The 23,601-nt window shown below is 43.8% G+C and overlaps 1 protein-coding gene and 1 pseudogene across 1 annotated transcript in view; both read left to right on the top strand.

Moving 5' to 3' along the window:
* Window positions 1-23,601, top strand: part of PTPRT (protein tyrosine phosphatase receptor type T) — a 556,684-nt gene that overhangs the window by 16,280 nt on the left and 516,803 nt on the right. The gene's annotated exons all lie outside the window — the stretch shown is intronic.
* On the top strand, window positions 4,661-4,777 carry LOC136650159 (5S ribosomal RNA; annotated as a pseudogene).

Below are 23,601 nucleotides of genomic sequence, written 5' to 3'. Positions count from 1 at the left end.
TTGTTTATTTACTGCTGTTCTTGCATCAAGCTCCCCCATTCCCTCTGTTGTCTGCGAACAGCTATACCAGCTGGCACCCAGAACACGTATGGAGCCACATTCTTCTTTTTTCAGTCTTTTCCCCCTCTTCCTTGCATGTTTCCCTCTGAGTGCTACTGCAAGCTACCACTCAAACAGCACCGAGTCACTTTGCAAGAAGACTTCTTGGTTTTCTTACCTTTCTTCGTTCCTCAAACTAGATTAGCCTACTGCCTGATCTCTCCCTAGTTTTGTGTATCAATCCTACCACTGCCTCTTTTGCAATCAGGAATCAGGAATTCACTATATCTTAGTGACCTAGCCACAAGTCCTGCAGCAACACCAGCCTTATCCCAGCAGGACAGATAATACTGGACTTCATCACCCTGACCATTGGACCTCCAAATCCCCCATCTTCTGTGTTTCATGTGCAGTCAAACTGGCAACCCTATAGACCCTCAGGTACTTCAACCCTCACTTTTCTTCTTTCCTTCCTTTGAATTTGTTTGATCAACCCTCTGGTGCTGCGTGAATCACCTCCATTCCAGCTGTAACCCAAGAACCACTGTGCCAAACTGGCACCTAGGAATTGTAACCATCTGCTCCCTTTTTCTTTCAACCTTCTTTCCAAGTTCCCTGTGTTCCCTGAGCACAACTGAAAACCACCATGCCAGTGCAGGCTGGACAGCCATCCTTTGTGGGCTCCCTTGCAATGAACTCCCTTCTCCAGGAAAACAGCTCTGGCTCTCGTGCCCTGCTTCCCTCCTCAACTCAGCTACATCTATAGTTGAGCCCCTGGACCTGCCTCAAAACCCTTTCCATCATTTGATACCCTGCTCTTGAACAGGAGCATTTCTTGGTCTCAGCATTCTAGCCTGTGACTTCTACAATGCAGGCCACACAAAACAGTAGAAATGGGCTGGTAGCTTTGGTCTTCAGCTCAAGGACCAATCCTTTTAAGAATTTCCTTTTTGCATTCTCTCCCTCTCCCTTCACTGTACAGCAAGTGATTAGGTTTAGGCCCTGGCCATGTGGGTGGCCATGTGGCAACGAATTGCTTTTATCTGGATAGCCCTTCCTTGCATTTGTAATGCAGCCCTACAATAACATTAACACAAGGACATCTGCAAGAGGGATCTGAAGGCCTTAGGAGTGGACCTCAACAGGTGGGAAACCCTGGCCTCTGAGCGGCCCGCTTGGAGGCAGGCTGTGCAGCATGGCCTTTCCCAGTTTGAAGACACACTTGGCCAACAGTCTGAGGCAAAGAGGCAAAGAAGGAAGGCCCATAGCCAGGGAGACAGACCAGGGACAGGCTGCACTTGCTCCCAGTGTGGAAGGGATTGTCACTCCCGAATTGGCCTTTTCAGCCACACTAGACGCTGTTCCAGAACCACCATTCAGAGCGCAATACCATAGTCTTTCGAGACTGAAGGTTGCCAACAACAACAATAACATTTATTTATGTTATTCATTCTTTTCTACCACTTCCTTCCATGCCAAACCATTGTGCTGTGCCATTGGCCACTGCACAGGGTCCCAGCATGTGCAATAGATTCCCCCTCCATGTGTGCATGGTAATGAGTTTTGAAAGCACACCTGGTAGCAGCTAATAGCCTCATGGGAGGGGGAGGCTTGATTCTAGTGTGTCTTTTTTCCATAGTCTTTTTCCTCACAGTGGACTAATTGCAATGTTGAGGGGGATTTGAACTAGGGAAACAATGGAAAGTAAAAGGGTGGAGCCCTAAGTAAATTTCCACTCCAGCTTTTGGCTGATCTTCTAGGTAGTTTGATTCTGAGATCAGCATGGCAATAGCTATCTCTGCCGGAATGGGCAGTATGCATACTCTGTGTTACTCTGGGACAGGCTGCAAAGTGTTAGAACTGGCTTTTTTCATTTCATTTTTCCTTTGCTTTAAGCTATGTTTCTGAGCATTTTATGACCCAAACAATATTAAAGGATCAGAAATAAGGAAGTGTGCAAGTTCAAATTGATTGCTTTTCACAGTTTCTTAGTGCATTGTTCAAGACTGGATCAACTATATTTCTGTGTGTGAATTTCTGCCTGTTGTGTAGGTTAGAATGAATATCTGCAGCATGTTATACTGCAGGTCATCAGAAGCAGAGGCAAGCTCAGCTGGATTGGATGCTGAGGCCAGAAATGAGTGCCCTAGTTCCTGTGACTCAGGGGTCCAGCAGGATGCCGTATGGTTGTTGAGTCAGGGAACAAGAAGCAGCGGGGAAGCCCCAAAACAGTCTGGTGGGATGGCTGGATGGTTTAACGCAGTGAAGTCTCTGGATTGAGGAAGTGCTTTAGGAGGCCCTGTTCCTATGAAGCAAGAAATGGCAAGGATTGGTTAATGACCCTAGAGCTCAGAAAGGTTCTGGTCAGTGATGTCTTTCCTGAAACACCCACAGTTTGCTGTTACAAATGCCCTCTACATATGGGCAAACATGGGAAACAAATAGGAAAGGGACTGCAGATCTCAGATACAACAGACCTCTTTCTGATACCCTAGAGCAGGGGTGTCCAAAGTTTTTGGCAGGAGGGCCACATCAGCTCTCTGACACTATGTTGGGGGCCGGGGGGGACAAAGAATTAATTTACATTTAAAATTTGAATAAATTTACATATGTTTACATAAGTGAGTATATTAAAGATGAACTTATATGAATGAATGAAGGTCTTGCAATAGCTCAAGGCCTATACAAGGCCTTGCAGAAAGCCTTTTCTTTGCTGCCACTACTGCATCACAGACATGAAAAAGCAAGCAGTGGAGGGAGCCCTCATCACACAGCTCATGCGAGAGGTCAAACAGTCGCCCTCACTTTGAGAGCAGTTGTGTCGGGCCAGTGCGGGCTCCAACAAATCTCTGGAGGGCCAGAGGCTCATTGGAGACTAGGGGTTCCCTGAGGGCCGCATTAAGAGGCCTCAAGAGCCGCAAGTGGCCTCAGGGCTGGGGTTTGGGCACCCCTGCCCTAGAGAGCCAGTATCATCCAGAACAAGTAATATTAAGCTTTGTGGACTAATCGTCTGACTCCATAGGTCAGCTTCACATGTTCAGATTTCTGAGCAGAGCTCATGAAGCTCACAATTTATTTCTGTCAAGGGCTAAGTGGCACAATAATAGGAGAGGTTCAAGCAAGACTGACTAATTGGTTCATTTTTCTACTGTTTTTAACTCCAGCTATCAGTCATTCATTTGAATCCCTTGCATACTCTTTTACTTTGTAACAGTGTCAATAGAAAGTCTGAGGAGGATGGAATTCTTTTTTTATATCCCTAAAAGTATTTGCATGCAGTACTTAAATTATTACCACGCAGCACTGAAAGGTGGTGTGTTTTAAATCAAACAATATGTGCATCTCCAAGTGCAGACATTACATTTATCTTTGTCTTTTTGCTCAGGCTGCTTCGCTTGTCAACAGCTGTTAAGGAAAAAAAATGTTTATTTTATTGCAAAAGCAAGCAATAAAATTATTACCATATTTTTGACTCATGGCTGGGTACATTAATTCTTGCTTACAAGGAAGTACACAGACTTCTTAAGTGAATAAATTTAGAATCTGTGTATATCATGAATCATTATCTGTGTTCTGATCGGAGTCAGAGGATGTGGGTGTTGGATTTTTTGTTTTGTTCGGAGAAAATTCTTGTGATACTCAAATAAAAAAGACCACTTTAAATATATACAGTAGAACCTCTTTAAGTTGACCACCCAAGGGACTGGAGGAAATTGGTCAACATAGGGAGGTGGTCAACATATGGAAAAAAAGGGCATTTAAATATTATTATGTTTAGCTCCCAGGACAACAAATGCAAGGCCAAGTTATTATTTAGATTGGATTTTTAAAAAGTTTTATTGCAAATATCAATGAGAATTGATCCTCTTGTGATGCTTACTATTTATATCATTATATCTATCTCAAGAGACAGAGAATAAACAGCCCACAATCAATGTTTAAAAAACCCTGAAAATTCATAAACTTAAAAAAAATGGTAAGTTTTACAATACTTGGTTTCATAGTAGACAGGCAGACCAATGCTATCCCTTGCCAGCCCATAGCATGTAGCATGTTACATAGCCCCAACAGCTAAAACACACGCACACACACACACACACACACACTTTTTTGCTTAGGCTGCCTGGCCTCCACTGGGTCTCCTCAGATTCACTAAATGCCAGAAGGTGTTTGATACGGTCCCTCACTAAAGGCTGTTGAGAAAACTCCACAGTCAGGGAATAAGAGGACAGGTCCTCTCATGGATTGGGAACTGGCTGAGGAACAGGAAGCAGAGAGTGGGTGTCAATGGGCAATTGACAAAAAAGGTGGAGAGAGGTGGAAAGTGGAGTGCCTCAAGGATCTGTCCTGGGACTGGTGCTTTTCAACATCTTCATAAATGATGTGGAAACAGGGATAAGCAGGGAGGTGGACAGGTTTGTGGATGACACTAAACTTTTCTGAGTGGTGAAGACCAGAAGGGATTGTGAAGTGCTCCAGAAGGATCTCTCCAAACCAGGAGAATAGGCCGCAAAATAGCAGTTGTGTTTCAATATAAGTGTAAAGTGTAAAGTGTAAATATAAGTGATGGGAACCAAAGTGAAAGGACAGTGACTTCACTGTGCACAAGCAATCTCATGTCCCTCACAACTGTTACCTTGCGCATGCCCAATCTCATCTGATCTTGGAAGCTAAGCAAGGTCAGGCCTGGTTAGTACTTGGATGGGAGACCACCAGGGAATACTGGGTGCTGTAGGCTTATACCATAGTCTTTCGAGACTGAAGGTTGCCAACCACAACTTGGTACATCTCCAGGTACAATCGGCAGCCGACGCAGGTATGTTGGCTATGTGCAGTGTTCCCACCTATAAAAAGCCTTTCGCACACGTGCTAGCAGGCGTAGGGGAAGGATTGTCACGTGGCTTCTTGCTTTTCCAAGATGGGACAAACCAGACAAAACACAGGCCCACAGTATCGTGTTCAGTGGGCAACTTACAGAGGGTAAATTAGTACTCTGTGCAATGGTCGAAGTGGTCAAGATTGGTCAAATGGTCAAATCTTGGTCAAAAATTAGGTCAACTTAAGGAGGTGGTCAATATAGAGAGGTGGTCAACTTTGGAGGTTCTACTGTATATTTGAAAGTAAAAACCAATTTAAATCGGTGATATCAGCATTTTGAATTGTAGGCATAGAATTTCCTGACTGTTGGCTAACTCAGCACATGAATTTTAATGCACAGTTACTATTATTTTTCTGTCTGCCCAACAGGCACTTGTTATAACATTTTTAAATGTTGTAGGGCACCATGTGAAGGTGTTAACGGGTAGGATATTAACTTCTTAAAAATGTGCAGCCTGCAGAGAATATGTTATCATAGTAGCATGTACTCTTCTCTCCATGGCGGTTTCAATACTAGCCACAGTCATCTAAGAACATGAGGAGAAGGAAGGTGCATGTCTCAGCAGGTTTAGGCCTGGAGTCAGGATAGAGCACTGTATCAGAGTTGTAGGCAGTGCCTAGGTTGGCATTTGTGTAGTCAGTGGTGTTGCCTGGGCATAACCCCCCGGGGGGGCAGGTGTCACCCGCTGCTGCAAGATACCTCCCTCTCACTCAGAGTGCCATAGTGCCACTGCTAATTGCTTCTGGACAGTGTGATCTCATGGGAGGGCCCTTCTGTTGCCTAATGTGGCATGGAGCTCCGCTTTGCAGATTCCTGCAATGCAGTCATCAACCACCACCACCCTGCCCTAGGGCAGGGCACCTGGGGAGGTCCACTTCAGTTTCCCTCCCCCACCAGCAATGCCACAGCATGTAGCATAAGTCAACACAGAAGCCCCGTGCAGATGTTCAGAATGAATGGGTAATGAACAAGGTTGGGGAGGAGGTAGATCATGGCCATGTGGATTGTCTTACCTATGAAGCTGATTGAAGAAGTCATGTTTGGTTCTGCTTTAAGGCTGGTTTTAATCCCTTGTGAGTTATATGACTCTAAAACGGTGGTTCCCAAACTAGTGGATCATGACCCACCAGGGGAACCAGAAGCAGGGCATTCCCACATAAGCTGAGTGGCCCTGCCTTGATGGCAATGATGGATGATGGCAATGAGCAGCACTGGCCACTTGCAGAGTCCTGGAGGCTGGCAGCCTCCTCTGATGTCCTCGAAGGCTTCTGTAAACTCCTGTGAAGTCCTTATCTCCGATCAGCAGCTACTTCCAGTTTTTGCAGGGCTGTAAGGCTCCAGGACCCTCCAGGAGGCCAGTGCTGTCCCCAAGGTAAGGAACAAGCCCCTTGGTAGTGGTGGCGCTGTGATCACTGTGGTGTCATCACTGTCCCCCTCCCCGCCTCTCCCTGCCCACACAAATACTTACCTGGTTCTCAACTCCTCTGTAGAAGTTTAGGAACCACTGCTCTAAAAGGTGTGTCTGATTATTAAAATGTATTTAACTTTAATTGCCACACCTTTTGACTAAAGAAATGGACTTTCACTAGTTAGTTTTCTTGTGGAAAAGACAATATTTTCCCTCTCATCGTATTTTGCCACTTAAAGGGAAAAGAATGACAAGGTCGGTTTCTGTCCAGTGTATATTCCAGAGGCACTGTGCTGCCAAAATCATATATCACCCACAGAGCTATAGAGACACTTCATCAGTCTACCCACAGATACCACCTAAAAATGTGGAGGGCAGAAAAAAGTGTGTTATGAAAGTGAGGCTCTCAGGGAGGCTTTTAATGGCCCAGAATGAATTGCTCTCCTTGGGGGTCCATAAAATCACTACACCCTGGCTGCGTTAAATGGTACACTTGAACTATTTTCAGCCTGCTTCCCCCCTCCTCCTCAGTGAAAGCAATCAAGAAGTCAGCACTCCTGGCTGTGAACGTTGGCACCTTCCCGTGATCACCATTATCAAGTTGGTAGCAGCATCAAGGACTCAGAGATGTGACCTAGCAGGGAAGGAGAGATACGGAACATGCCTGATGGGACTGCGCATTAGTTTCAGGAAGGATGCTAAAATGTGATGAACAGGACTCATTTCATTCTGGTTGGCATTCATCCCATGTCATGCACAGTGACCGTGAAATAGTCTCAAGGAAGAAGCAATGCATTTCCTTTGTGTGTGTTTTTCCCCCTGCTGCTAGCCAGAGCTTGGATGGAAGTGAGGGGGTGGGGCAGAAGTGACAATGTGACAGGATTTTGTTGGGGTTTTTGTGGGTTAGGGGCTATTTTGACTTTTGTTGAAGCTGCTTATGATTAATTATTACTAAGAGTATTTTTTCAACAAAAAAGTTGACAAAGTGGTTTACACAAGGTGGTGTAGCTAAGTCAGGGCCGGGGGGTGTTCATTACCCCCTGTGGCAGAGTGGTGGTTTTCTGCCATTTCTGATGGAAGGAGGGCTGACAGCACTTGCCATGGCTGCACAGCAAAATTGGCCCTTCCACCTGCCCTTGTCCCTGTACAGCTCAAAATGGATTCATTTTTGGGACCAGTACTGTGCATGTGTGGAGGAAGGGGTTGACTGCGCAAGCGCGGGTGGGTGATGCGATGACATGGTAGGTGCCATTGCATCACCCACCCCCAAGAACCTGCTCTAAACATCACTCATAAACAGCCACGAGAAAAGGGACTGTGCTGAAAAGGGACAGTAACTTTTCGCTGCTAAATAAAGGTCGTCCCTCTTTATCCGCTGGAGTTCTGTTCCGGAACCCCTAGTGGATAAAAAAAAAAAATCAGTGGATAAAAAAACAGTGGAAAAATAGATTTAAAGACCCACTACTCCTAATGGAATAAAGTTGTGCCTCAACATCCGCAGGGGTTTTATTCTGGGACTCCCTGCTGATATCATAAAATGTATTAAATAAAAGAAGTTTTAAAAAATTAAAAAGTTCATCTCGTTGCAATTGTGATTTAAAATGGCTTTTCTTACTGGAGAGGCAGTCAGCAATTAGAACCCCTGCTTCTACCTGGCTCAGCTGAAGAATGGAATGATCACTTGCATGACTGTGGGCGGAATCCTAACCCCTTATGTCAGTGCTTTCCAGCACTGACATTAGGGCAATGCAGCTCTGAGGTAAGGGAATGAATAATTCCCTTACTTTGAGGAGGCCTCCATGAGTGCCACCCAACTGCAAGATGCAGCACACGTCCCATTGGTACTGCTATGCCAGTGCTGGAAAGAACTGACATAAGGGGTTAGGGTTGTGCCCTGTCTCTCTACAACAGTAAGAAAAGCAGTTTTTTTAAACTGTGATTTTAAAGGGATACATTTTTCCCCTTCTCCAGGGATCAGCACATTTCTTCTTATTTGCAGTGGCCATTCATGCTGAGTCAAATCCGTGTACAAAAAAATCAGTGTATAACCAGGTTGGACCTGTATATGAGAAGCACCAGTTGAAAAAGTGCCTCTTTGCCCAGATGTCAGGGTGTTTATTTGAATTCCTTTACAGTAGTGAACTTTTCCAATGCTGCAAGTCATTTATTTCTTCTTTACCAAGATATTGCATACTTCTGTTTAGTAAGTTACCTGTACTTTAGCTGGAATGAGTTGTTTGAAATATTATTTTGTCTGACATGTATCAATTCTGTCACCTTTTCATGCCATTTTCTCAGCAGACTGGGTATCAAGATCACTTTGAAGTGCACATCTTGACTTTTGGCTTATTATAAAATATGTTATTTGACGAAATACTATTGGCAAAGATTAAGCGAATTCAACACCATGTTATTTTAGATTTTATTTCTCTTTACCATTTATTTATATAGTACTTCTGTGTATTTAATGTCCTCTTAAAATAAATCTCCTTGGTCTTGTCCAAAGTTGGACATCTTGAAGTGGTTCTAGAATGCCTAAGAAAAACATGTGAGTCATTTGGGAAACCACAAACTTAAAGGTGGGAGAAATAGAGATCATTTTCCCATTGAAATCAATGCAGAATGAAAATGGATGAATCTGCAAACAAGGATTGGTATTTTTTATGATGGCACAAATGATAAGGAAGCAAGCTAAGATTTCCATGTTCAGATGTAGATATGAACAAGATCCTTAGACATAAAAATGAATCAACATGCAATTTTTTTCTTGGCAAACCTCTACTACTTGGGTGTGTACTTAGCTGTCAGTTTAATGTGGCCAAATGGAGTGGCATAGCTAAGGCATCTGGTTCCCAGGTTCAAGAAGATTTTGGAAGGTCCTCCATATGATGCAATCAATAGATTGCTATAGATTCTTGCATTTGGCAAGTGAAGGGAGGGGTAGAAACTGAATTTGAGTTTTCCTAGAACCAAATCTGATTCATTATCCACTAGGTGACACTGCCCCTTGGCTAAATATTTGGGAAAGGCAAAGAATGAAGGTGTCAGCTCATCTAGATGTGCAGTTCTCAACCTGTTTAAAGGTTTTGGGAGTACTTCTAAGCTCTTCTGAGAATTAGGAACTCATTCCTAAAGCAGGGAATCAACTCAAAAGGAGTGGAATCCATTTGCTACACAGGGAGCACAATTCCTTAAGCAAGAGAGAAAATAAAAAAAATTAAAATTAAAATTGTTCACTGACTGGGAAGAGCAAACATCCTGAATAAAATTCATTCCCAAAACCAGGGAAATGATATTCATTAGCAAGAGCAAATTACTGGCCAAAGATCCTCTAGAGCAGTGTTTCTCAAACTGTGGGTCAGGTGGGTCATGAACCATTTTCTGGTGGGTCCCCATTCATTTCAATATTTTATTTTTAGTATATTAGACTTGACGCTACCTTGATATATGACTGCATTTGGGGAAATGTTACAGATCTGTACGTTTTAACAGGCTACTATGTATATGTTTTTAACAATTATAGTCAATGGGACTTACTCCTGGTTAAGTTTGGGTTGGATTGCAGCCTAGGATTGCTTAATTATGTCGCTTCTGGTCATGACATCATTTCCGGTGGGTCCTGACAGATTCTGATTCTAAAAAATGGGTCCCCATGCTAAATGTTTGAGAAATACTACCCTAGAGAGCTTTGTGCCAAGGGAAGGATTTCAGCCCAGGAATCCAGACCTTCATGATTCAAGTCTAGCATTTTAACCCCTGTACCACACTGGCTATCCAACTCCTAAGGCAAAGGAACCAATTCATAAAGCACTTTGTTAAACATAGAGGACAATCCATTATGTGGGGAAATCAAGCCTTTTTTTTAATTGTGAAAAATTTCCTACCTCTCTATGAATAACTTCTATTGAAATATCTACCTTTTGCTAGCTATATCGCTTCTCTTTGCTCAGATATTCATAAGGGCCTTGAATGGCCCAGTGGGTTAATACAGCTAGTAACTGCACTGGGTTACTGTAGTGTAGGAACCATAAATTCTAATCCCTGTTGGTATCAGCAAATTTTGTATTTATAAAATAAATAAGTTACATATGCAATGCAAAAGTAATTTGCAGACAGAGTGGATAGAGTGGATAGAGAGATGCTCTTTACACTCTCACATAACAACAGAACCAGGAGACATCCGCTAAAATTGAGTGTTGGGTGAGTTAGAACAGACAAAAGAAAATATTTCTTTACTCAACATGTGGTTGGTCTGTGGAACTCTTTGCTGCAGGATGTGGTGCTGGCATCTGGCCTGGACGCCTTTAAAAGGGGATTGGACAAGTTTCTGGAGGAAAAATCCATTATGGGTTACAAGCCATGATGTGTATGTGCAACCTCCTGATTTTAGAAATGGGCTATGTCAGAATGCCAGATGCAAGGGAGGGCACCAGAATTAGGTCTCTTGTTATCTGGTGTGCTCCCTGGGGCATTTGGTGGGCCACTGTGAGATACAGGAAACTGGACTAGATGGGCCTATGGCCTGATCCAGTGGGACTGTTCTTATGTTCTTATTTCAAGTGCAAAAATCACCTGTGAAGTTGCTAGGGAACCCAGGGAAGTCTCCTAAACAAATAAATAATAAAAGACATGGGGAACCCAGGGAAATCTGAGGAGAGGAGAGCCAGCCCACATGGCACTGGAAGAAATAAAAGTGCCAAACCTACTTCACGCCCCCCCCCCCCAAACTTCAGTAAATGTGCTGGAATAAAAACCAAAAAACCCCTTTAAATGTTCTGGTTGGTATTCTGAGTTGGCAATGCACCCCCTAGCAGTGTGGAGCCTGGGTCATGTGCCCACCCTGGCTACCTGTTAGCAATACCACTGTCCAAGTGTTATCCTTTGAAGCATCTGGTATTGGTTGTGTGCAAAGGCAGCATGTTTGGCTCACATAAAGTGGTGGGAGAGGGGAAATACAACCCTTTCCTTGAATGACAGGAACTTTATCAGCTGAACTATTTTGGCAAACATTGCTTAGAACTATAAGAGCTAATGCAGGTAGTTGGCATAGACTAGCTAGCAGCTTTCATACTTGATACCTGGAGAAATCCCAGTACTCACTTTAGCCCAGGGGGCTCCAAATCCCGGTCCGGGGGCCAGATGCAGCCCACAGCCAGCCTCTTGTCCCCTGAAAGTCTCTGGCCCACTTGGCCAAACATGACTGGAACTATGCGTTGGTCGCGTCTGGAATGTGTTCAAGGGCCAGAGAGGTTGAATGAATGAGCTCGTTCATCATTTATTCACTCATCTAAGTTCCATCTCTAATTTATTTAAACAAATTTTATATTTAATTTTTTTTTCTGGCCCTCAACACTGTGCCAATATTTGATGTGGCCCTCTGGCCAAAAAGTTTGGAGACCCCTGCTTTAGCCTCCTGGGGCAAGAGCCCTGTGTGGGGTGCCCAAATTGCACACTTTGGATGCTTTGGAAAAAAATGTTAACAGCAGACACACTCCCAGAATAGGCAATAGTTGTCCTCCACTGCCACCACTGAAGTTATGGGTCGTGGTGCTGGAGGTGGGGGGAGGCACCTGTAGGCTGCTGCCATCTGCTCCCTGCTTCCTATTGACCCGGGGTCTTGCTTGGCTTACTTGCGTATAGTAGAAGTGTTGCTGCTTGGAATGATAGAATGTTGCTACTTGGAAGAAGCAGCAGCAGCAAATTTGTAAACTGGCACCAGAGAGAGAAGAGGATAGTCTGCTGCTGTCTGTGTTCCTTGCTGGCATCTAGTAAGCCGGTTGCATCCCAGGGTCCAAAGATAATGCTTAGTTCACATTGGTGGGCAGCAAGCAGCAGCAGACCATTCTTTTTCATTCCTTGGTTCAGTTTCAACAATTCCAAGATCCTGGAGCCCCTGACAAGATGGGAAGTCCACAGATTGTAAAATGGCATTTGGAAATGAAGAGATTGCCTGCTCCTAGTCCTTCCCCGTAATTACCCTATGAGCAGTCCCATTGACCCTGGTTTACTGGACACCAGGAGCACACCCACGTTGCCTCAGGAGTTGGCAGGACACAAGACTCAAGACTTGCCCAAGTCTCATCTATAATTCCCAGGCCATAGCAGTCACTCTTCCTTCCTGCTTAAGAAATATTCAGTAAAGAAACCCCAAACAAAACTCATTCTGAAGCTCCCTGCCAGCATATCGCCAGTCCCTATGAGTCAAATCAGCTTGGCTTGATCATTACAAAGCTCAGATGTATCTCATGCTTTATTTAAAGGCAGCATTATTTTGTTTAGATTCCACAAACAAAAGTAATGAATGGAACATGGATACACTTAAAGCAGTGGGCTATTTTCAAGAGATTTGGTAGGGGGTGGGTGGGTTGTAGAACAGGTGGGTGGGTTGTAGAACACTATTGCAAATAGTTCAGGCATCTTTCTTGCAGAACATTGCAATGAGTAGAAGTTTTGTCTGAATTTCCATTATCACCTCCACTCCTCTTTAGTATGAGTTGCAAATATAGTGCCTGCAGTCCTAGGAGACGCAAGCTGTAATATTGTAAATTATCACTTGTTTTGCAGTCTTGACTAGAAAAATAAATGCAATTATGTTTATGAATGTTGGAAAATGAGGCAGAGTAAAGCAATTTTGTATATTTTGAGGGGTTTTCAAATAAAAAAGCATTGTTCAGTGAATTCTAATAGTCTTTTGCTCCTACATATGCTTGTTTGTATACAATTTTCTTGGAATTATGTGAACAGATGTAACAAATGATGCTAGCAATGTGAGGGGTGGAATTTAAAGGAAAGCAAGATGCTGTTTCAGAGCTTTGGAGCCTAAGTTTTTGTGGTGTTTCTCAACACCTCTAGTGTCCTTTTTATTTCATGTGTCGTAATGGGCTGGGATATGATCTTAAGTAAAAGTCCCTGGTAGTCTGCTGCTGTTCATGTTATCATAAATCAGCCAGCCTAGTTTCAATCTGTCTGTCTCACTGTAAGCAGAACTGAATTATTTTCAGGTGAACGCAAAATACTGAAGGAAAGTTCCCATGAGAGAAGCGCCCCCCCCATTAGAGGTGTACACGTTGTTTTTTTCATCTGTAGTGTTCCATAATTAGATTTCATCACTAGTTCCATCATTAGATTGCTCCATAGATGGGCATTATGGAATTGCAGTGCACTGAAATGTGTAGTGATGTGCAACACCACCTCAGGCGCACTGGTAATGGTGAAGAACAGGAGCTCTTTGTGATGATTCCATAGCCAGACCATAATCTCATAGCTGTGCCCTACTAAAAAAATTAAAAATAAATCCATAGGATTAGAGTGTGTCTCAATGGAGCTTTAGCCTAGGTTTCCATTATTCCTGTGTGGGCGTCCATGCACTCATGCACTCAAATACATATGCCAAGTATGTACAGAATCCCTTCAACATTTTAGTAACTGCAATACAAAAGTGCCTGCTTATTCAGTGGAGAAGAAAGCATTACACTGGAGGTAGAAATCTGATGGGCAGCATCATTAAAGTTGGAGGCAAAGGAGTGACGAGAGCAGGTGCAGTGCAAAAGAATCCTGTAACTCAGTGGATGAAGGAAGAGTAGCAGCCAGCCAGTTTTTGCCTGGTGGAACAACTGGCTGAGATTGGACCATTTGGGGGAAAGGGACGGAGTAGGAAAACTCAATCTGAAAGTGAGGGTCAAGACGCTTTTCCCCACCCCTCCCTGTAAATACTCATAAAAACATAAGAAGAGCCCTGCTGGATCAGGCCAAACGTCCATCTAGTCCAGCTTCCTGAATCTCTCAGGAGCCTACCAGATGCCTCAAGGAGTACACAACACAACAAGAGACCTGCGTCTTGGTGCCCTCCCTTGCAGTCTTCCTCCACCTGGAAGTCAGTCGCAAACTCTTCCTGGCAGTCACAACCCAAACTAGGGCGGCTGCAGAAGGGTACATGGAGATGGATGGTGTATCCATCCAATACACTCCCTATCAGCATCAACTTTGAGCCTAGTGCCTGGTATCCTTTACAACTGGGGTCTCCAGAATACAGCTTGGGGCCACATCTGGTCTGCAGCACCTTGTTATTTTGTCAGAGCATTTGCTAATGTTTGACATTTCTCAGTTTAAGCACTGCCTTGCATCTTTGTAATTGACACATTTCTGTGATGAATCATAACATGCTGATTACAAAAAAGGTCCAACTAAAACATATTCATTCACTTAAATTTCATTCATTTATAAAACAGATTTTCTTTTTTGCCTGCAAAATATGTAAAATATACATTGTGGCCCTTGTACTGAAAAGTTTAAGACCCCTGCAATACAATATCATTCCCTGTGTACAGTGTAGAGATGCCCCCATGAGATGAGCGGGAGGGTGTGAAAGGACCACAGATCCTGTAATATTTAGTCTCACTGAAATCAAAAGCATCATGTCTGAGTAACAGCTGGATCCAGTGCCTTGCAGCAGAACTGAGTAACAGCTGGATTATGTGCCTTGCAGCAGGACAGAGGGTTTGAGAAGCGGAATATTTAGAAGACGGGAGGGAGGGGGAAAAATAAAAAAAATAATAATAAAAAAATAAAAGCACAAGTAAAAGAAGACAGGGATAGATTTGCAGAAACGGCACAGTAGCCAAGAAACAAAGTTTAAGATCTGCAGTTCTCTGCAAATTATTTGGCAGTAAACCCCACTTAACAGTGGAATTTTGTTTCTAAATAAACGTGGAGCTGCAAGAGGAAGAGAAAGGGAAGGAGGGGCATTTGGCATCCATGCAAGGAAGAACTAGAGGGAAAGGAAGACGAGGAAAGAGATGCAGCCGTCTACTGACCACTTTTTTTTGAACAGATAGTGAGGGAACAGTCCTGTCCCCTACATCCTCCTTCTCTTCCGCCTTTATTATGAATATTTATTAAGCCTGCAATGAAAATGTCACAGAATTATTGCCTTATAGTTGCTGAAGGTATTCCCTTTAATCTTTTACTGCTAAGCATGTGATAGGATGTGCATTCCAGAAACCAATTGGCTTGTTTTTATAGCACAATTTTAATTCTACAGGGGGGAAAAGATGATGATCTGATCTAATTTAATTTTGTTCTCTGCAAAAAAAATTAAAAAGGAAAAAAGGGAGATCACTTGGGCCAGCTGCTGTTCTGAGTACATGTGGAGCACGAAGGCTACAAGATAAGCTTTGAACTTTATCAAATCTCTCAGTGGTGTATGCTAATGAGTGCTGTTGGAAGACTTCTAAAACTTCTGGCTTCCGATTGTATTAATTAGTGTGGTGCTTCTGAACTAGCAAAGCCTTTTTTGATTGAGCTGTAACTCCATCCTAATAAGTACAAATATACGCAGTGTTTCAGTGGGTCCTGCTGTTACTGTGTCACAGACCAGGTGAACTTAGGGGGATCAGACGCTGGCAGGATGGCTGTGCAGAGATGACTTTTCTCCTAAGGCCACCAGGCTTCAGCCATGGAGCCTGGCTTCAGCCAGAAGCTTCAGCTAAGCCAAAGCTTAGCCCTGGATTCTGAGAAGTGATAGTAAAGGGGAGTCCCTTATCTGCAACAGTTCCTTCGTGCTTGCTTAGCCATGGCTAACATGTCCACATACAGAAATAAGTGCACAGAATTTTGGAACTGAAGATAAGGCCACTAGGGAAACTTAAGCCCTGTCACTTATCATGTTTACAGGGTAAACCTTGGTGTTGACTGCAAACATAGATCAGGTTTACAGTGAGTCAGAGTTGTACATATAGTTCAGTAGCATCTTTTCTGACTGGTAGGTGTTCTCTGGGATCTCAAGTTGAATCCACTGGAAACTGCAGTGTCTTTGGGGCGAATAGCATGTTCATGCCTGCCATTGATTACACAGGCTTGATACCAGAACTAGTGTGGAAGTGTTTCTTTGCTGTAAATAAACAAACAAACAAACCATGAGAGCACAGTGTTTCCTACCTTGATTTGGTTACTTGCCCCTGAAGCTGCTGTTTGCTGCAAATATAACTACTTCAGGCTTCAGCCCTGAAGAAATGGCACAAGGAGGAAGCATGCCAACTGCACCACAGTCCTAACGCCAATTTCTAATGTTAAATACTGCTCACCAGCTACATGGGGAGGGTCTACACGGGGAGGGATCAGTTGTTCTGATGGGAAAAAAAAAAACAGGAGAGTTGCCCAGCACTTGGTTAGTAGATTACATTTGGCTTCTTGATCACAAGTTGTCTGCAATTGTTATTTACATAAAGGATTTGAGAGGACTTTTCTGAGGCACATGTTTGCAGCAGTGGCCAATTGAATTTATATTCTCAAGTGTCCGTGTCCGTGTCCGTCCGTCCGTGTGTGTGTGTGTGTGTGTGCTGGCCAACAAAATGTAAAAGGCAACAGCTTTTCTCCAGCTCTAAAAAGCTTCAGTTAATTGGATACTTCTCACAGGTGCCATCTCATGCATTGGCAGGAATAGGCTGTGTATGTATGTTGGGCTGGGGAGTGGAGAAACAAACTTAAAATTTCATCAACAATTGCAAAAAGACAGTGTTTTACTAATTGCCATTTTGTCATTTCCTGACAGTTTGCGTCACTTATCATTGAGCACAATCTGTCTCAAGGTAATAACATGTTAGTTGCAGGTGTTAGGTAAGGGGAAAAGACCATTAAATGCAACAGATTCTTAGAATCATGCAATAGTTCAGGATTCTTTGGGCTGGCGACACCCCATCTCCACCTAGCGTGAACTCTTTTGTTTAAGCACAAACTGCACATTTTATTTCTCCTAAAGCACAGGTCTGGATATGTTAAAGCCAATGTGGGGAAGTCCCTGAGTAGGGCCAGGACTGGATAGGCAGCAGGAGATTAAAGAGTTATAAGGAAACTGGCCAAACGAAGTTACAGGCACCACGGCCAAATTCCCACCTTCTTGTTTCATTTAGTTTAAAGTCACCATGAAATTCCTCAGCATTTGATCAAGTAACAGAACCCTTTTTTGACTCCACAGTGTTGTGCCCTCCCTAATGTGTCCTCTTTAATGATGATGGTGTCTGTGCTTGCATGTGCATATGCAGGCCATAGTCCTATGAAGCTGTCGACCATGCGTTCTGCCATGCCCAACACACCAAATGCCTCTTCTTTATTGTATGAGTAAAGGTGGAGAAAATGGTTTTATTTTTCACAGATTTTGGTGTTTTCCAAAAATGAGAAGTGCAGAAAGCGATGTTATATGTTTTTTATTCCTCTTCTTAAAAATTATAATCACTTTAAAAGTGTACTAGGTAATAGGTGCTATACTGTCATCAGATTCAGCCACAGTCATTACCAATATGAAGAGATGTTGGGAAATGGTTTTATTTTTTCACAGTTTTTTTTTTGCTTTTTTTCAGAAGTGGGAAGTGCAGAAAGCAGTGTTATGTTTTTATTTTATCACAAAACAACTCACCTCTATATGCGAGGAATTGTGGCAGTCTTTTAATGAAGCAGAACAGTTATAATATACTTAAACAACAACAGCCACTGAAACACACTTTTAGAGACTCCTCAAGCTTGCATGTGACTTGAAGGAGCCTTCTCTGCATTCCACAATGTGCGCTTCACATACTAAACATTTGGTTGTTTGGGGGTGTGGCCTGTGGGTATGTTGGTATAAGGGGCATGGCTAACTAGAATGCTCTGGTTCCCCTGTCCCCATGTTTAGTGAGTCAGTAATGCCTGAAGAGAGCTTATCCCCATGTTCAGTGAACTTGCTGCATTACTAACTGATCCACAAATTTATGCAAACTGAAAAAATGTCATATGGGTTAGTTAAACCAAAGACCTCACTTTGCTCATCCTGTTTTTTTTGTTAACAACAACTAGTGAACTGTCCTTGCTTGCTCCTGGCTGTTTTGAAAGGAGGTGGTAGAATTAAACTTGTGCTTGGCTATGAAATATAGCATTGAGTCCTGAACCTGAACATTTGTGTTCATTCTGAAGCCTCAGTATGCAAAGCATATATTGCATTGCGAGATGTTGGGCATAATATAGACCCCAAGGCTACTATATCCCTGAGAGATATTGGGTGTAATATAGCATGTTTTAGAACCCAATCCTATTCAACTTTCAAGCACTGTTATAGCTGTACCGATGGGATGTGCATTGCATCCTGTGGTGGTGGAGGCAGTCACAAAGTCCTTCTCAAGGTAAGAGAACATTTGTTTCCTTACCCCAGAGCTGTGTTGCAGCTGCGTCGGTGCTGGGAAGTTGGATAGGATTGGGCCCCAACTCTGATCTTTAAACCTTCATGTTACAATGTAAGTCAAATGACCAAGTTGAGCCAACCCAAGCCAAGCCAAAGGCCTCATTTTGTATGGCCAGTAATATTCAGATAGTGCTTGATTGAGATAGGCATTTACCAAGAACCATTCACCCAGTATAATGGACTGTACCAGTAGGTCTTCACTATACTCAGTTATAAAATTATTTCGTTTCAAATAATGTAGGAATCTCCTGAATGATTATAGATTTAAGTTTTCATTGTTTTAAACAGTCTTTAATTCATTTAAAAGTATTAATTAAATTCATTTAATTAACATTGAAAAAACTCTAAGCATATGTAAACTGCTCTTCTCCAGAGGGCTTCTTCTGCTGTATATGTCAGTAAGAATGTCAGATGATTTAAACAGCTTTCTTACCTCCTAGAATACTAAAATATTTTAAGAACTGGGATGGTGTTTATATTGCATTAAGCTGTGCAGTTTGGAGGCCAACAATTCATAAAACACCACTTCCTGTGGCAGGGCTACTGGTACTTGTAACAATAATATATTTTGTAACAATAATATAGTAATATATTAATATTATTATAAATATATATATTAATGGAACAATAATATACTTTGTTTGTATTTTAAATACTTTGTATTTTAAATTTATTGTTAGCTGCCCTGGGTGCCCTTCAGGGAGGAAGGTGGAATACAAATCTAATTAATTAATTAATTAATTAATTAATTGATTGATTAATTGATTAATTAATTAATATATTGCATTTCAAGTGTGACATATTTTCAGTCCTCATTACAACCCAGAAAGATAGGCTCACTTTCGCTGTGTCCATATTACAGATGGGAAGCTGAGCCTGAGTATGAAGGGATAATGCTTTGTTTGGAGCCCTTACTAGCTGTCAGGGAAAGAACCACCAGAAAACTGCACGGAGGGTAACAGTACATAGCAGTTAGTGCTCATGCATCCCACCCTGCTCTCATCCTTCTATTTTTATTAAGTCAGCAGCTGAATGGGGGAAGTGGACGGATGGATGGATGGTAGATTTACCTACTGCTACCATCCCAAACTAAGGAGACCAGACAAGGGGGGAAGGAGAGTATTTGGGAGAAATCACCTCTCTCAGGAGAGCCAAGAACCCCAGGGTTCATTTTATTTTAACTTAAAATCAAGCTGCAGAAGAGCTAATGGGTGATCAGGCGTGAGATCCCACTGAATTATCCATGAGCAATAGACTAGGTAGGCAAAGAGTAAAAATTTGCCAGTTTATTAAAACTGCAAGGAAAATTAAATCAAACTTTAAATGGGGGGGGTAGGTAAAAATGTACAACAAGCAGGTGGATGGAATGTCTGGTTTAGCTGACAGAGAAATAGCTCCACCAAATTGGATTTATATTTATTTATTTATACAGGTATTTATACGAGTATACCGTATACTCATATACCGCCTTTCTTTGGTCGTCAGATTAATCCAAGGCGGTTTACATAGGCAGGCTGTTCTGAACCCCCCGTAGGGATTTTAACAATTGAATAGTTCTAGTCTTTCATAGAACTCCTCCTTCCAGCGAGATTCCTTCCCGGTCTGGCCTCTCTCTGGCCCTTCGCCTCCCATGCTCCACTTGACGGCAACTCCTCTCTGCCACTGAGGGTCAGCTCAACAGTATATCAGCGTGTCGTCAGTTCTCGGGTACTTCCGGTTGTTTCGAACTGGCAGCCTCAGATCTTCAGGTATACAAGGTGGCAGCTCTACTAACTGAGCCAGACCTCCTGCCCTCAGTGACTAGTGGATTCAGGATTCAGTGACTAGTAATGTCCACCAGAGGGCACTTGGATGCGGACACTCATCTGCAATGTACACAAAACCCCAAGGCCCTGCTAAGCTAATGGAGTTTACAATCTGGCCTGGAGTAAAAAGAGAAACAAAACAAAATGAATTCCCTAATTGTGTCTAGCTAGAAATATATTCCCTATTGCTGGCTTCTTACATTGTTCCAGGAATGTGGGTCCCTGCACTTACTGGAGAGTAAATGGGGGTGCCTTATGGAAACAAACAGCTTGTTCCAATGACATACCTAGCAAAACATGCAAATAAATCCAACCCAAGCATCCCTGTTCTTGATCTTAGGAGAGCTAGGTTTGATGATATCATACGGTTACCTGATTGAATGAGTGGAACGCACCCCCTCCCCGACTACTGCATCCCTACCCCTTCACCTAGAGCAGTGGTTGCAACGCCCCAGCCTGGGGACCCTGGGCTCTGCCCCCTAAAGGGCGGGTGGGGGGAAGGCAGAAACACGCTCCCCTGTATCACACCCCTGATCAGGGCACAGGGGCATGCTTCCACTCCCCCTGCAGCAGCCTCCTAGGGGAAGAAGGAGCCTGGCGCCAGCCTCAGCTAGGCTCTCAGCTAGGCTCAGCTAGGTCTCCACACAGCGCAGACCTCTGAAGAATGTGTTCGTGACCACTTCCTATTTCATGATTACAAACCTGGAAGAGGTCGCAATCGCATTCTACAGAGGTCGGCGCTGGGTGGAGAGCCTTGCTGAGGCTGGCACCAGACTCCTTTGACCCCTGGGAAGCTGCTGCAGGCGGGGGTGAGTGGAAGTGCGCCCTTGTGGCCCTCTACAGCAGTGTGATGTTGGGCAACGTGTCGCTGCCTTCCGCCTGCCTCCACTGCCTTGCTCCCACCCATGCAAGCGCTTACAGGCTCTCAAACTCTCCCAGAGAATTTGAGAATCACTGAGCTATATAGAAATGTAGTGGCAGGAACAGCAGATGTGGTACCTCTTTTCATGTGGCTTTCCTCCACCAACTTCATACAGAACCCCTAGCAAGTGAGCACATGAGAATCTTTTCTGATGGGATGTGGGAAATTCTGCCTTAGATCTTTTAATTTTTAATTATCCGGCCTTGGAGATGGACTGTGTGTGAAGATTTCTCACCTTCAGAGGCTTTGATCTCTCCTCCTCTCCAACCAGAGTATATTTTTCTTCTAGTATGTTAAAAAAATAAGTGGGCACTTTTCCATTTTTATCATTGCCAGACTTTAAATGAATCTCATTTTGAGCAACTGGAGGGGGGAAATGGATTCCCCTTTATGGCAATGTAATGCTATCAGCCAGCTGTTGGGGAATATGAAGATGAAAATTCAAGTGAGAGTCAAGTTATTATAAGCCTGCACTAAGAATTGTAGGAACAAAATGCAAACATCCCAAGACATGTCCATTCTTGACATGATTCTTTGGTCACTTCTAGAAAGAAAGCTGCTCTTTGAATGGATGTTTGGTGATGTGATACCCCCAGACTCCATGTCAGTAAAATCATCTATTGAAAGAGAAAACAGATGCTTTTCTCTCCTTTTAAGTGACAAGTAACAAGGGCTTATTTGTATTTGTATTGGCAACCTTCAGTCTCGAAAGACTATGGTATCGCGCTCTGAAAGGTGGTTCTGGCACAGCGTCTAGTGTGGCTGAAAAGGCCAATCCGGGAGTGACAATCCCTTCCACACCGGGAGCAAGTGCAGTCTGTCCCTGGTCTGTCTCCCTGGCTATGGGCCTTCCTTCTTTGCCTCTTAGCCTCAGACTGTTGGCAAAGTGTCTCTTCAAACTGGGAAAGGCCATGCTGCACAGCCTGCCTCCAAGCGGGCCGCTCAGAGGCCAGGGTTTCCCACTTGTTGAGGTCCATCCCTAAGGCCTTCAGATCCCTCTTGCAGATGTCCTTGTATCGCAGCTGTGGTCTACCTGTAGGGCGCTTTCCTTGCACAAGTTCTCCATAGAGGAGATCCTTTGGGATCCGGCCATCATCCATTCTCACGACATGACCAAGCCAACGCAGGCGTCTCTGTTTCAGCAGTGAATACATGCTAGGGATTCCAGCACGTTCCAGGACTGTGTTGTTTGGAACTTTGTCCTGCCAGGTGATGCCGAGGATGCGTCGGAGGCAGCGCATGTGGAAAGCGCTCAGTTTCCTCTCCTGTTGTGGGCGAAGAGTCCATGACTCGCTGCAGTACAGAAGTGTACTCAGGACGCAAGCTCTGTAGACCTGGATCTTGGTATGTTCCGTCAGCTTCTTGTTGGACCAGACTCTCTTTGTGAGTCTGGAAAACGTGGTAGCTGCTTTACCGATGCGCCTGTTTAGCTCGGCATCGAGAGAATGAGTGCTCGCAGCAAAGTCCAACAGACTGCCAGGAGATGTGCTAACGACTACTGGCTCCAGCTCTGTTCCGAGATACAGATAGCAGCTGACACGGGCAACATCAAGGGGATGTATGATGGTATCAAGCAGGCCCTAGGTCCAACACAGAAGAAAATTGCCCCTCTGAAGTCTGCCACAGGCGAGGTCATCCAGGATCGGGCGCAGCAGATGGAACGCTGGGTGCAGCACTACTCTGAGCTATATTCCAGAGAAAATGTAGTCACCGAAGAAGCACTGAACAACATTGAGTGCCTGCCTGTGCTGGAAGAGCTTGACAGTGAACCAACCCTAGAAGAACTTCACGTGGCCCTGGACTCCCTTGCCTTTGGCAAGGCACCTGGAAAAGACAGCATCCCTGCTGAAGTCCTAAAATGCTGCAAAGAGATCATCGTCACTGAGCTGCATGAAATCCTCTGTCTCTGCTGGAGAGAAGGTGGAGTACCTCAAGACATGAGGGATGCAAACATCATCACGCTGTACAAGAACAAAGGTGACAGGGGTGACTGCAACAACTACCGCGGCATCTCTCTCCTTAGCGTTGTAGGAAAGCTGTTTGCCCGAGTTGTACTAAAGAGGCTCCAGGTACTTGCAGAGAGCGTCTATCCAGAATCGCAGTGTGGATTCCGAGCCAACAGGTCCACCACTGATATGGTATTCTCCCTTAGACAACTGCAGGAGAAATGCAGGGAACAACGACAGCCACTCTTTATAGCCTTCATAGATCTCACAAAGGCTTTCGACCTGGTCAGCAGAGACGGCCTCTTCAAGATTCTCCCCAAGATTGGATGTCCACCCAGGCTCCTCAGCATCATCAGATCCTTCCACAAGGACATGAAGGGCACTGTTGTCTTCG

Source organism: Tiliqua scincoides, chromosome 4 (genome assembly GCF_035046505.1).
Source record: "Tiliqua scincoides isolate rTilSci1 chromosome 4, rTilSci1.hap2, whole genome shotgun sequence".
Taxonomy (NCBI): domain Eukaryota; kingdom Metazoa; phylum Chordata; class Lepidosauria; order Squamata; family Scincidae; genus Tiliqua; species Tiliqua scincoides.
The sequence above is the reverse complement of the archived record's forward strand: the minus strand, read 5'-3'. Positions and strand labels throughout refer to the sequence as shown.